Raw genomic sequence first — 14,962 nt, 5'->3', positions numbered from 1 at the left:
CTACTCAGGGCATCAAGGCCATAAACCAACCACCACTTAGAAAACTCACAATTTTTCTTTGTTTGAAGTAGGAGCAAAATCTCCATTTTATTTATTTTCAGCATGCATCACTACTGTTCATACCTCCCATTTTCATAGCTTAACTCAGGTAGAACCTTTTTGCCTAGGGGGATCCAGTTCATATTTTTGGATAGAAATACTCTTCGCTCAGGCTGTTTTACGTAGCTTAACTCAGGTAGAACCTTTTCTCCTAGGGGGATACATTTTCTTTCAGTAATACAGAGTACCAACCCCTGGTTATATTTTCTTTCAATAATACAGGGTACCAACACCTGGTTACAATTTCTTTCAGTAATACAGGGTACCAACCCATGGTTACATCCCTCCTCAGTAGTACATGTACCAACCCCTAGTTACACTTCTTTCAGTAATACAGAGTACCAACCCCTAGTTACATTCCTCTTCATTAGTACAGGGTACCAACCCCCGATTACATTCCTCTTCAATAATATAGGGTACTAACCCCTGGTTACATTCATTTCAATAACACAAGGTACCTACCCCTGGTGACATTCCTCCTCAGTAATACAAGGTACCAACCCCTAGTTACATTCATTTCAGTGATATATGGTATCAACCCCTAGTTACATTTATTCTCAGTAATACAGGGTGCCAACCCCTGGTTACGTTCTCTTCCAGTAATACATGGTACCAACCTTTAGTTACATTCTCAGTAATCAGGGGTACCAACCCCTGGTTACACTCCTTCCTACTGATACAGGGTGCCAACCCCTGGTTACATTTCCTTTTAGTAATACAGAGTACCAACCCCCGATTACATTCTTTCCTAGTGATACAGGGCGTCAACCCCTGGTTACATTCCTTTTCAGTAATAAAGGGTGACAACGCCTAGTTATGTTTCCTTTCAATAATAGAGGATACCATCCTCTTATTCAATTTCCTTTAGGTAACACAAGGTGATACCCCCCGTGGTTGCATATCCTCATATAGCTAGATTATGCTATTGTCGTTGTCTTCATTTCAACAAATTAGATAGTTTACAGCTTTCTCTAATAACTCACAAAATTTTTCTAGTGCCAAAATGCGGCAGAAAAATTTTGTTCGTTTTGCTCGTCTTTAATGGCTTTGCAGGGCCTTGCCGTAAAGCACAAATTATGGTGATTAAATCTTGCGGTTTTCAGTTCTCATCAAAAAAAAGAAGATTTTTTATCATAAGATAGTTGGAGTTAGTTTTGATAATATGTCAGCAACTCGACGTCTCAAGATTCATCTTCTCAATTTCAAATCAGGAAAGTAAGCAACTGAGATTGAGTCATAATCTTTTCTTCAAAGAGCATCAAGATCCAATCTAAGGTCAACGCAAGCGTCCATACCCTCACTCACCCACATTCTGTCAGTGGGAGTGATGTGATGATATGGTGACCTCTTGGATCCTGAATTCTCTTTCGAAGGACATTGCGGAGAGTGTTGAATATGCGAATGATGTTGTGGAGTTATGGATTGAGCTAGAAGATCGATATGAGCAAACAAAAGGATCTAGACTATATCACATCCAAAAGGAAATAAATAATACATCTCAGGGAACCCTTGATATCACCAGCTACTACACTAAACTAAAAAGGCTTTGAGAAGAATTAAGCAGTTTGAGTAAAAGGTCCCAGTGCAGCTGTAATTGTACTTGTGGTGCCAAGGAAAACTTCTACAAACCTGAACAGGATAGGCGGCTAATATATTTCTCATGGGTTTAAACGAAACATACACTGTAATTTAAGGAAGCATCCTCATGATGAACCCATTACCAACACTGGCTCAAGCTTTTTCCTTGTTGATACAAGATGAGAAACAGAGGGAAATAAACCAAACACTCAACTGTTTATCGAGTCCATTTCATTGAATGCCACCAGCTCTAGATCCAACACCTATAGGACCAATTACTCACCCAACAGTAGAAACCAAAGTGGATATGGAAGGGTAAGGCCCATGTCTGACTACTGCAAGAAGCCAGGGCATACTAAGGACATGTGCTACAAATTACATGGTTACTATAAATACCCAATTTTTGTTTTTATTTTACATTATATTTTAAATGATTATTTTGTGCGTGTTTGTAGATTTTTAGAATTAGATTTTAGTTTAATTAGTTTGTTAAGGGGTTTAAGGAACTGGGCTTTCCATTTTAAAGACAAAATCGACCCAAATTTGGACAAAAATCGGCGGCCCGGACCCTGTCCAGACCATTGGTCTGATAGACACCCAAAACGGCATCGTTTTGGCCAAGCTATTGAGATGCAATCTCAGCTCTTCAAGCTTCCATTATCCAACGGCTCAAGATTAATCTCTCACTTGGGTATTTAAACCCCTAAATGCCCAAAAATTCACCCTATTTTCCCTTTTTCCCTTTCTTTCTCTCCTCTCTCCTCACTCTCTCAAACTTCTTGTCTCTCTGCCTCCCCTCATGATGGCTCCGCCGTCCGGATATCGCCACCACCGGCCGGCCGTCATCCAAACCTCATAAACCTTACACCAATTTCTTTCTCTCTTTATCCTGTCTCCTAATCTGAGCCCGAAATCTTCTAAAACCCCTCTAAATTCCGTGAAATCGAAACCCTAGATAGCCACCACTTACTTCCCTCTTCAATTTCACGACAAACCGGCCACTATATCCCCATTGCTGCCCCTAAACCACCTTAGCCCTATGTTTTAAGATACTTTCAACCTAAGGACACCCGTTTCCTTTTAGTATGAAGTCGAATTCTTTGAATTTAGTGTCTACTAAAATGAAATGAGTGTTCCAAGGTCGGACAACCATTGTTCGAGGTCCTTGACACCTCCTAGCCGCTCATGTTAGCATCGAATCCCTCTGTTGTGGTAATTTTCTATTTTCCCTTTTCCGTTTCTGTATTTTTTTTTTTTTTTTTTGCTTCTATTATTAGGCTTAGTATTAGTTTAATTTTATATTTCTCGGTTAGTAGTTAATTGATTGCTCGTTTTGATTATTATTATAGGTCTTAATCATTCTGTGCAAGCGTTTGTTTATTAGTTTGAGTAGATGTTATTTATTTATTGATTATGGAGATGATTTAGCTTATTAATATGATTTAGGTTTTGTTTACTTAAGTGTTATTAGATTCGGTTTAGTTAAGTGGTCAAATTAGTCATAGTTGTTTTATGAAATAATTAGTTTGTATGTGGTATGCTAAGTTGATGGTTTCAATTAGTTAGTTTGGATAATACATTTATTTTGTTTGATTTTTAGTTATTAAGTTCTGAGTTTACCTTGGTTGATTAATAGTTCAAATTCTGTCTAGTTATGTATTTTTCTAACTTAGTTTGGTTTGAATCACATTATTGGTGTTGATTTTATACAAAAATTTAAGGGTAGTTATGTTGATGATTGAGTAGAGTGTATAGTTATTTTCTTTCACTGTTTGAACCATGCTAAGAGTACAACTACTCCTCTTGTGTCTGAATTTAGTGAAAAGGACTGTTCTTTCTCCTAGTTGGACAGTAATTGGTGAGAAAAAGTAAGTCCTTTAGACAGATTTTTGGTGAACCAAAATCTGTCCAAAGGTGCTTGCTTTTCCTACTTAAAGGAGTCTCCTCTCACTCACTTAGACACTAGATACACATATCGAAAAATCTCTACACTCTAAAATAAAGACACAACTAAAGAAAGCAAAAAAGGATCAGCTAAACATCAAAGTTAGCTAAAAAACTGAAAGGTTTGTGAGTTTGATTCTTGAAGTGCAAAACTTTTAAGTAAAACAAAGGGATATTGTAAGCATTTTCTGGAGTTGCTAGTTTCAACTGCTTTGCTGGTTATTCTGGTTCATTTTCTTGAGTTCGAAAGTCTGTTGGTTGTTGGTTGTCTTTTAATGTGTTGCTTCTCATATTAACTGTTGTTCTGGAAACAGTTGATTTGCTGATTTTTTCTTCTTTCTGTTGTCCAGGTAACTTTCAGACCATGCAAACTCCTAACATCAAGTTGGAATGAAAGATAATGATGCTGGAAAATATTAGTAGCGTCATTCGTTTATTGTAATTTATTTTTACATGCTCTTAAATATTGGATAATATTATGACTATATGTTAGTAATTAAATTGTGACAAGCATCTTTAATCTTGCGTCAAAGTTTTGGATATAATATCGTTTGGCCATAATTTGCTTAGTTGTGTGAAAGGAGTATATATTAAACTTTGAACCCATGTAAGTAAGGTCTAGCCTTGAGTTATTTTTCTTATATTTAATTTTATGTTTGTCCCTTTGTTGTTGCAAAGTTAAACTCTTTCATTGATGAAAGTCCAAATAACCTTGCTTATTTTCTCAAAAGGGTTATTTTAGTAAGGTGGTTAAGCTGTAAATAGAAAGTGAATATTTCTGCAAACTTATTTTGTAAATTACTGCCTATGGATTGCAAATGGCAAGATAAGGCCAGGTCTATAATGTGGCTCTAAAAGGCCACAGTCTGCAGACTTGAAGTCCAAGAGCACATGGGCTTTTTGGACTTTGTCTTGGAACTGAGCCTATTGGTTTTATCAGCCCAATAATGGGCTGCCTCATTTTAATATCACCACAAGCCCACATTTTATTAGTTTTAAACAATGTAAGTTAGTAAGAAAAAAAAACTTCCTACACTACTCTCATCTTTTAAACTAGTGAGCGTAATAACCGCAATGTGATTTCAGTTAGCTATACACTACTCATTTTGAATATGTAAATATTTTTCTTAAATTAGAAAATGAAACATCAATCTACAAATAAAAAAATACTTTTCTTCTTTGACTAATTCCATAACATAGTTTCTAAAGTTAGTCAATTCTTTTTTTTTTAGGATAACAATAGTAATAGTCTAGTTAAGTTTCAAAAAATGAAGCGAAAGATTTTTAAAAAAATATTGACGTCACCTTTTTTAATCCACTAAATAAATTCAACAAAATTTGATGCTTTATTTATTCATAAAAAAGACTCAATCACTAGCTCAAAAGTATTTTATTTCAATAAAGATAATTAATTTCGTCTTAACCGAAGTCGCGAAGACTCATTTCGGAACAAAGACATAAATAAAATGGCAAGGTCTTGAGGACACGTCTTGTCCCCAATTCTTTCAAATAATTCAAAGTTGTTGTTTAATTAACTTTGAGTAGGATTCAATTTTAGATAAGACACATGAACTAAGATTGAAAATACTCATCTTCGTAAGTGTAGACTAGGGTCGGGGATACTCGTCCTAGTTTATTTTTCAACAATAAAAACGGACATAGGCAAAACATGAAAACCTAATAATGCACAGTTTATCCAAAATTAATTCAATCCAAGTTTAAGTCAAACCGTGCTAGAACCACGAGACTAGGGGAATGCCTTACACCTTCTCCCCGGTCAACAAAATTTTTTACCCGGACTTTATTTTTGCAAAATAATAATAATATAGTCAAACCTTCCTTTGACTAGGGATTCAAATAAAAGGTGACTTGGAACGCCCAAAAATCACTTCCAAATGGCGACTCTGAACAATAAAATAATCCCTATTTCAAATTGTCATTTTAATTGAAAAAACTCTTTAACTCACAATCCACCATACACATATATCTTTTGGGGGTAAAATGGGGTGTGACAGTTACCCTGACAATTCTGGATATCCACGTAATCAAAATCAAAATCCCAATTAAGGCTTCAATCAAAATCAAGGTTTCAACAGCAATCAGAGTTTCAACAAGGGAAAAAAGGGTGTTCATCCTGGCATATCCTGCAATAAGGTAGAGGAAACAAATGACCTGAATAAAGATTAGAATATGAGTTTGTCAAAGGAGCAATATGGACAGATCATGAATCTGATGCAACACTTTCAAGCTGGGAATGGAGGAGAGAATGCAAATGTTGCTAATCCTATCAATGGAACTGTGAACTTTGCAGGTATAGTAGTCTTCACTTCCTCTATAGATTTTGGTAAATTATCCTGTAAGTATTTCAAAAACAAGACTGATTCCTGGATACTAGACTCAGGGGCTTCAGATCATATGACCTTTAACAAATCCCTACTTACTAAAATTGTGACATTACCTTATCCACTCCTAGTTGTCCTCCCAAATAGCTATAAAGTAAAAGTAACAGAAATTGGTAGTGCAACATTTGTGCTCGATATCACCTTACTTAAAGTAATGTTTATACCCTCCTTCAAATACAATCTAATTTTCATTCACTGTCTAGCCAGTTCCAACCCCAAGAGCATAGTAGCTTTCATTGATAATCTGTGCATTCTGCAGGCCCCTTCAATGAAGAGGCCTCTGGAGATTGGTAAGGCTTATGATGGTCTGTACTTTCTTTGCCCAAAGTGTTTGAGGAGCAGGTACTCAGGTTTTGCAGTAAATAATTGAGTTTCTTGTCTTGATAATGGGACTCACTGCACACACAACTTACTCTGTCATAGTCTCTCATCTGTATATAGCTAAATCTCCACAAATAAGTGTGTATCTCTCCCTTTGTAAATAGTTCAAGTTCAACTAATGAAAATCAGAGTCCTAATCTGAACTCTTGTGCATCTACTAGTTATGATGTGAATATTTTCTGGCATAATAGACTAGGGCATGTACCCTTTGTCAAAATGAGAGGAATTTCCTCTATCCCTGTCCTTTTTTTCCATCCAAACAACCTTTTCTTTGTTTCATTTGTCCAATGGCCAGACAAAGGAGACTACCATTTCCCCGGAAAACCAATTTCACTACTGAAATTTTTCCAATTACTCTACATAGAAATAGGGGGACCTTATTATATGGTAACACATGATAATTATAAATATTTTCTTACAATGGTAGATAACTATAGTAGGTGCACTTGGATCAATCTTCTAACCAGTAAAAGTAATGCTCTACAGGTTATAAAAACCTTTGTTTCCATGGTTGAAACCCAATTCAACACCAAAATCAAAGAAATTAAATTTGATAATGGTTCAGAATTTACCAGTACAGAAGCAAACCTATTTTTCCAGTCCAAATGTATTATTCACCAAAGGACATGCCCTTACACACCACAATAAAATAGCATAGTAGAGAGAAAATATAAATATCTCCTAGAAACTGCCAGGGCACTCTTGTTTCAATCTAAATTGCTTGTGAAGTATTGGGGTGAGTGCATTCTGTGTGCAACCTACATCATATACAGATTACCTTTTTCCCATAGCCACCCTAATTCCCCATTTAAATTACTTTACAAAAGAAAACCAACATACTCTCACATAAGAAGCTTTGGATGCATGTGCTACCCTTCTGTACCAAAGGTGCATAGGGCCAAATTTGAACCTAGAACATCACCACACATTGGTTATCCCTATGGTGTCAAGGGGTACAAGGTCTTAAGTCTTGCCACTAAAAAGATACATGTCTCCAGGGATGTTGTCTTCATTGAAAGTGTGTTTCCCTTTACTCTATCATCTGAAAACACATCATTTCCTTATGTCTTTAATCTTTCCCCTTTCATTGATCACACTCCTAAGGATACTAAACATCTTTGTGGTAATGATGATGAAATAAGCATTATACACAGTCAACCTTTTTAATATGATACTCCTTTACCAACTTTGAGATCCTCCAGGTTAGCTGAGTCTTCCACTAACACCTCCTCACCACAATCCAAAACACCACAATCTTCAAGTCAAAGCACATCACTAGTTGCTTATCAACCATGCCCCAAACCCATTACATTAAGGAAATCACAAAGACCTCAAAGAACACCTCTATATTTACAAGACTTCCTACACTCACTCCTAATATTAAAATCATCATCACATGTTGCTCATAGTAATTCTACTATACTATTTTCTCTCAATGCTTTATTTTCTAAAAATCACCATGTTTCACCTGATGCTCTAAATCCTGAAAGCCAAAGTCTTGTGAGAGACATTTGCAGTGACAGTGAGTCCTCATCATATAAGGAGACAGCTATGAATCCTGCCTGGCAAACAGCATGAACCAAGAGTTTGAAGCATTACATGCCAATCACACCTAGGACTTAGAGCCCTTACTTGATGGAAATAAAACTATAGGGTGCAAATGGGTGTATAAGATAAAGCTGTAAGGCCCCGTAAAATCTCGCAAATAAAAAATAATATTTTGTTGTGCCGAACTGGGCTTACGTGATTGAGGATTGTAGAAGAAATAATGTTTCCCAAAGGAACAATGCACTAAAAAGTAAAGAAAAAATTTAGGCAGAAGAAATGCACTTCTGCGTTGCACTATGCGGTCACATAATCACTCTTCGGGCCGCATAATGGCCGTACAGTGAGGCAGGCAATTGGAGAATTTTTTATGTCATTTCGCGGTCCATTATGCGACTGCAAAATAATTTCGCGGGCCGTACATTGATCGCAAAACTAGTTTGGAAATTCTGCGGAGGGAGGTTCTGCGGCGCGTTATGCGATCGTAGAACAGGTCTGCGGACCGCATAACGGCCGCATAGTGGGACAGATCACCCCAGTTTCGGAGGGCTATTTCGCGGACCGCATATCAATTATGAGATCGCAGACCCTATTTCGAAGCTTCATTTTTGGGGTTTTATAACCCAACCCTACTTCGTTAAATAGACAATTTGTACCATTTTTGACCAAAAATCTGATATTTTTAGAGTGAGAGAGTACCCTAGAGTGAGAAGGTGTTTCTCAATAATTGTTCTTCAATTCTTGCTCAAATCTTGGAAGATTAACAAGAAAAACTCACTAGGTCTTCAACCTAGAGGTAAGATTCTACACCCTAACCCTCAATCTCGAATTTTATCTAGAATTGATAATTAGTAAAATGATTCTTGAGTATGGGAGTTGGTTATTTTACATGCATGTATTATCAAAGGGTGTAGGAATATTGTGAGCTAAAACTGCTAAAAAATGGGTTGTGGGATGATGGAATCCTCCATAAAAGGGACCTTGAAACCTTAATGCACACTTAGTGTTTGATAAAATGTTCAAATGAGCTAGAACCATGATCATCTTCCTAATTTTGGTTCAACTTGTTATATTTCTAAAATAGATTGAAGTTGCTAAGAATTTCAGAATATTTTAGAGTTTAAGGAAGTTCCATTGAGGTATGTTGGCTAAACTCTTCTCTTGGAATTGAATCCCACGATATTTATGTAATTTATGTAAGTCCTGAGTGGCTCATTATAAAATTGGCTATTCTGAGTAAGTTTGTGTTGAAAGATATATGTTTAATAAGTATCCCAAATGCTTTATTCATGTAATTATATCAATTGAGTATGTGTTAAAAATATGGGTTGTGCATTAAAAATGTTCGACTTCAAGTCAAATTCAAACGAAGGCTATTATGCCAAATTTTGTGAAACATCTCTATGTGCCTTAGACTCTTAATTGCTCAAATGTGTACTACACACCTTGATTTGAATTGTTGTTGGTGGTTATGATGATGTTGATGTTTGAAAGTAAAAAAGGTGAGCATGAAATACTAAATACGGCCAACGTGCCAAGAATGATTTTATAATTGTGGCCACTAGTGTCAATAAAATAAAAAGATGTGAAATAAGTATGAAATGCGATGATTAAAATAAAAAGGTTGATGTCTCGAATAAGACAGCCTAGCCGATCGGGTCGTGATCGGACACCATACCGCACACATGGTGGTGATTGTGCTGGAAATAATAATTGAAATTGTGATTGTGGTTGATGTCTCTAGTAAGATGGCCTAGCCGATCGGGTTGTGATCAGACTCCGTGTTAAAAGTATGGTGGTATTGGTATTGAGAGTGATTGTGGTTGATGTCTCTAATGAGATAGCCTAGCCGATCGGGTCGTGATCGGACTCCGTGCTAAAAATACGGTGGTATTGGTATTGTGAATATTGGAATTGTAAATAATGGTATTGTGAATGATGGTATATCGGTATTAAGAATCTCCAACCTGAAAATATGGAAATTTACTTGAAATTTTATGTGGTTCTTAACTTGATGTTTTGGTATTGTTCGAGGCTTCCATTGATTTTATGATTGTTCCTCCTTGTAATATTATTCATTCTTTTGAGAGGGTGTTTAGTTATACATACTAGTGTTATTCGACGGTACTAACGTCACTTTTGCCGGGGGCGATGCATCTTTAATGGATGCAGGTGGTTCCACAGTAGGAGACATTGATCAGTGACAGCGGTACACCCTCTTCCCAGCTGACTTGGTGAGCTCTCCCTTCATTCCGGGGTCATGTATCTTTTGTTCTTTGTGTATTGTGTTTGAGGTATAGTCGGGGCCTTGTTGCCGGTATTATCATTGTACTCTTTGGTATTTTTAGAGGCTCCGTAGACTAAGTGTGGGTTGTGTATGGGTATTGGGAATGTTAAACAAGTTGTGTTATGATTAAATCACTTGTTCCATTTTGAACCATGAAGGGGTGTGTGTGTGTGTGTGTTTTGAGACTTATTAATGGAGTAACTAATGATAATGAATTGGTATTGTAGACATGATCACTTTATTATCTAATTAACGAAAATATGTATTATCCTTATTCATGGATGAGTTTGGGTAGAAGAAAATCTAATAGGCTTGCTCGGCCGGGTTCACTCGGTTGAGCGCCGGTCGCGCTCCCCGATTTTGGGGCGTGACAAAAACATAAAGCTGATGGGAGTGTATAGAGACCTAAAGCTAGGTTGGTTATGAAGGGATATACCCAACAAGCAGTCATTAACTATATATAGACATTCTCCCTTGTAGTCAAGATGACAACTGTGAGGTCTCTAATAGATGTTGCTATAAATAAGGGGTGGCATGTATCCCAATTGGATGTAAAGAATGCATTCCTACATGGGGACCTGAATGAGGAGGTCTATATGGAGGTACCACAGGGCCTGGCTATAGATAATTCAGAGTTAGTTTGCAAGCTCAACAAATTCCTTTATGGGCTGAAACAAGCCAGTAGACAGTGGTATGCTAAGCTCACTGAAGCCTTATGTTCAAGGGGCTATGCACATTCTATGTATGACTACTCTTTGTTTTACAAGAAAACTGAAAATTCAACTATTTATATACAATCAAAATAGATGACATGGTGGTTACAGGAACCGACACAGTGGAAATTGAAGAATTAGAGGTGTTTCTGAATAACAGCTTCAAGATAAAAGATCCGGGAAGGCTACACTACTTCCTAGGATTAGAGGTTCTTTATAAGGATGATGGTGTGATAATATCTCAAAAGAAGTTTACCCTTGACTTGCTCAAGGATTATTAGTGCATGGACTACAGCAAATTTACTTCACCACTGGACCCAACAGTCAAGCTCAAGGCTAAAGAGGGAGAGGCCTTGACATACCCTACTTACTACAGAAACCTGATGGGGAAGCTCAATTTCCTCACCAATACCATACTGAACATAGTCTATAGTGTACAACATTTGAGCCAATTCATGGATGACCCCATAGAACCTCACTTGAAAGTGGCTTTTCATCTACTTAGATATTTGAAAGGAGATTTAACCCTGGGTTATTCATGTCTAGGGATACAGATTATACTATCAGGGCGCACTGTGATTCTAATTGGGCAGTATGCCTAGATTCCAGGAAATCTATAAGTGGTTACCTTATATTATTGGGCAACAGTCCTGTTAGCTAGAAGTACAAGAAGCAGGATATTATTTCACTGTCTTCTGTAGAAGCAGAGTACAGAGCTTGAAGGAAGGTAGTCGGAAATTTGCTTTGGCTTAGTAGACTATTTGAAGAACATATAGTTCCTTTCCCCAAGCCCATTGCAGTGTTCTATGATAGCCAATCTTCCATGCACATAGTCAGGAACCCTTTGTTCCATGAAAGAACCAAACATATTGAGGTTGATTATCATTTTGTGAGAAGCAAGCTACAGGAGGGGCTGATTTCACTACATCATATGAGAACTACATACCAGCTTGCAGATGTTCTAACCAAAGCTCTAACAGGGGTCAAACATTCAGCAGTTTTGCACAAGTTGGCAGTGTTTTCCACACCACCAACCACACCACAAACTTGAGGGGGTGTTGAGATGGCTTAATGTGTAAAGTGGCTAGATACTTGTAAAATAGTTAGTGATTAGTTAGTTAATTTGTAAAATAGCTATTTTAGCTATTCATTTAGTTAGGCAACTTTGTATATATACTCAATACATATATCAATAAAGTAGTTAGTTCATTCCATATATTTTCTCTCTTTTTAACATGTACTCCCTCTATCTCTCTGACCTCCATTGTTGTTTGACTCAAGCTTGAGTGAGGTTAGGTCGTATGTAATCAACAGTCTCGTTAATAGTTATAGCCAGAACCGGACCAGATTCGAGAAGGAGAAGAAGAAATAAAGAATTTTTCGAGCAAATTGTAATTGAATTCGAATTGAAGAATCGATTGGAGGACTGAGTACTGTCGATAATGGCCGCATTAGCCAGATATGTTCCTCGTGACAACATTGAAAGAGATTTGCAATAAGAAAGATAAAGAGAGATTTGGGGTGAATTATGTGTTTTTTTATGTGAGAAAGATAAAAAAATATTTAAAAAAAAGTTCTCTGGAGATGCCTGGAGGCAAAAGGTGTGTCAGTCCCCTACATTATGGCGATTAAGGACATGTATGATGGGGCTAAGACTCGAGTTAGAACAGTAGGAGGCGACTCTGAGCATTTTCCGGTTGTAATAGGGTTACACCAAGGTTCTGCGCTCAGTCCGTTCTTATTCGCCCTGGTGATGGACACGTTGACATACCATATTCAAGGGGAGGTACCATGGTGCATGCTATTTGCCGATGACATAGTTCTAATAGATGAGTCACGAGCCGGTGTTAACGAGAGGCTGGAGGTTTGGAGACAGGCTCTTGAGTCTAAGGGTTTCAAGATGAGCAGGACGAAGACGGAGTACCTCGAGTGTAAGTTCAGTGCTGAGCAAGTGGGCGTGGATGTGAGGCTTGAATCACAGGTCATCTCGAGTAGAGGCAGCTTCAAGTACCTTGGTTTGGTTATCCAGGGGGGGGGGAGGGGAGATCGACAAGGATGTCACACACCGTATTGGAGTATGATGGATGAAATGGAGGTTAGCATCTGGTGTCCTGTATGACAAGAGAGTGCCACCGATACTCAAAGGTAAGTTCTATAAAGCGGTGGTTAGACCGGCCATGATGTATGGGGCTGAGTGTTAGCCCGTTAAGAACTCACATATCCAGAAGATGAAAGTAGCAGAAATAAGGATGTTGAGGTGGATGTGCGGGCACACTAAGATAGATAAGATTAGGAATGATGATATTCGGGAGAAGGTACACGTGGCTCCCATTCATGACAAGATGCGGGAAGCGAGGCTCAGATGGTTCGGACATGTTCAGAGAAGAAGCCTAGATGCTCCGGTACGGAGGTGTGAGCAGCTGGTTGTGGAGGGCAAGAAAAGAGATAGAGGGCGGCCTAAGAAATATTAGGGAGAGGTGATCAGGCAAGATATGGCGAGGCTCCAGATTTCCGAGGACATGACACTTGATAGGAAGATGTGGAGGTCGAGTATTAGGGTTGTAGGTTAGGAGGTAGTTGAGTCTTGCCTTACTTCGTACCATTGTGGGACTAGCCAGGTAGGGTTTTTGTCTAAGATAGCTAGTGGCAATGTTGTGTCTTACTATTTCGCTTTTCAGTGAAGGACCTATTTATTAGCTATCGCTTTTGCTTTGCATCTTTCTTCTGAATTTCATGGTGTTCTTATTTTTCCTATGATTGTTGTGGTGTTACTAATATTGTCTCCTTTTGTCCTTTTGTCTTTTTGTTTTCTTGAGCCGAGGGTCTTTCGGAAACAGCCTCTCTACTCCTTCGGGATAGGGGTAAGGTTTGCGTACACACTACCCTCCTCAGACCTCATTAGTTGATTTTACTGGGTTGTTGTTATTGTTGTTGTTGTTGTTGTTATGTGAGGAAGATGAAAATTGTGTTTGTAGTTTCCGTTATTAATGGTTTATGACGGAGTTTGTTGTGTGTTTGCGTGTATTGTCTTTCTATTTTTTGGGTGGAATTTGGGTGAAAGAGTTCGTAGGTTGTTTTGGTGAAGAAGAAAGAGGGGAAGGATGAAAAGAAAATGAAAAAATAACAATAATTAAAAAGTGGGAGAAAAAAAAGAGATTTTGGATGGGAATGGGTCTGGTTAATGGGTGGGTGAGTTTGTAAACGAACCGGGTATGAAAATTGGGGGTGGGCTTTCAGTTCATGTGATGTCACGTGTCCTCTGTTAAAATTAGAAGTAAATATGATTAAATGTATAACGGTAGGGTTATCTATAGTCGAATACTCAAACGGAGGGTAATTTAAAATTATTTCTTACAGTACAGGGATATATTTGACCATTTTTCGTATTTTTAATTACCATTGCACCCACTTCTCTCGTGATAATGAGTTTGGAATTGGCTTAAAATTTTATTTATTTTTCAACCATATACACACCATAGAATTCAGTGGGTCTATTTATTGTGTATTATATGCAGCTGCTCATCATCTATATACATGTATATTCGAATATATTTTGTTATTGTTTGGTTAGTATAGAGTTCGATCGACTAGCTTAAGAGTGCACAATGCGTATGCTTTAATTAAAGCAAAGTTGAATTCTACAATGTAAAGTTTTCAAGGAACTTTAACTTCTATCACTAATACTCAAAGTCTCCATACCTTTGGTGCAACGAATTCATTAAAGTTGGGGTGTTATACTTTTGGAATTTAGACAACCTACCTAATTTAGATTCTTCAATTTACTATATTTTGTTTACTAACCGTTGTATTATTTTAATATTTCTCTCTTTTTTTTCAGTTAAGAAAGCATGTAAATGATTTGGGAGATTCCGAATCACCTGAGGGGTAACTTTTAAAAGTTTGCCAATAGTGGGAACAAATTTGACCTGATAATATAACGGTGGGCATAAATTTAGCCAAATAGTATAACGGGAGTTAGATGTATAAGAGATAAATTTGGACCTTTTTCCCTT

This window comes from Nicotiana tabacum, chromosome 9, assembly GCF_000715075.1.
Source record: "Nicotiana tabacum cultivar K326 chromosome 9, ASM71507v2, whole genome shotgun sequence".
NCBI classification, from domain to species: Eukaryota; Viridiplantae; Streptophyta; class Magnoliopsida; order Solanales; family Solanaceae; genus Nicotiana; species Nicotiana tabacum.
The sequence above is the reverse complement of the archived record's forward strand: the minus strand, read 5'-3'. Positions refer to the sequence as shown.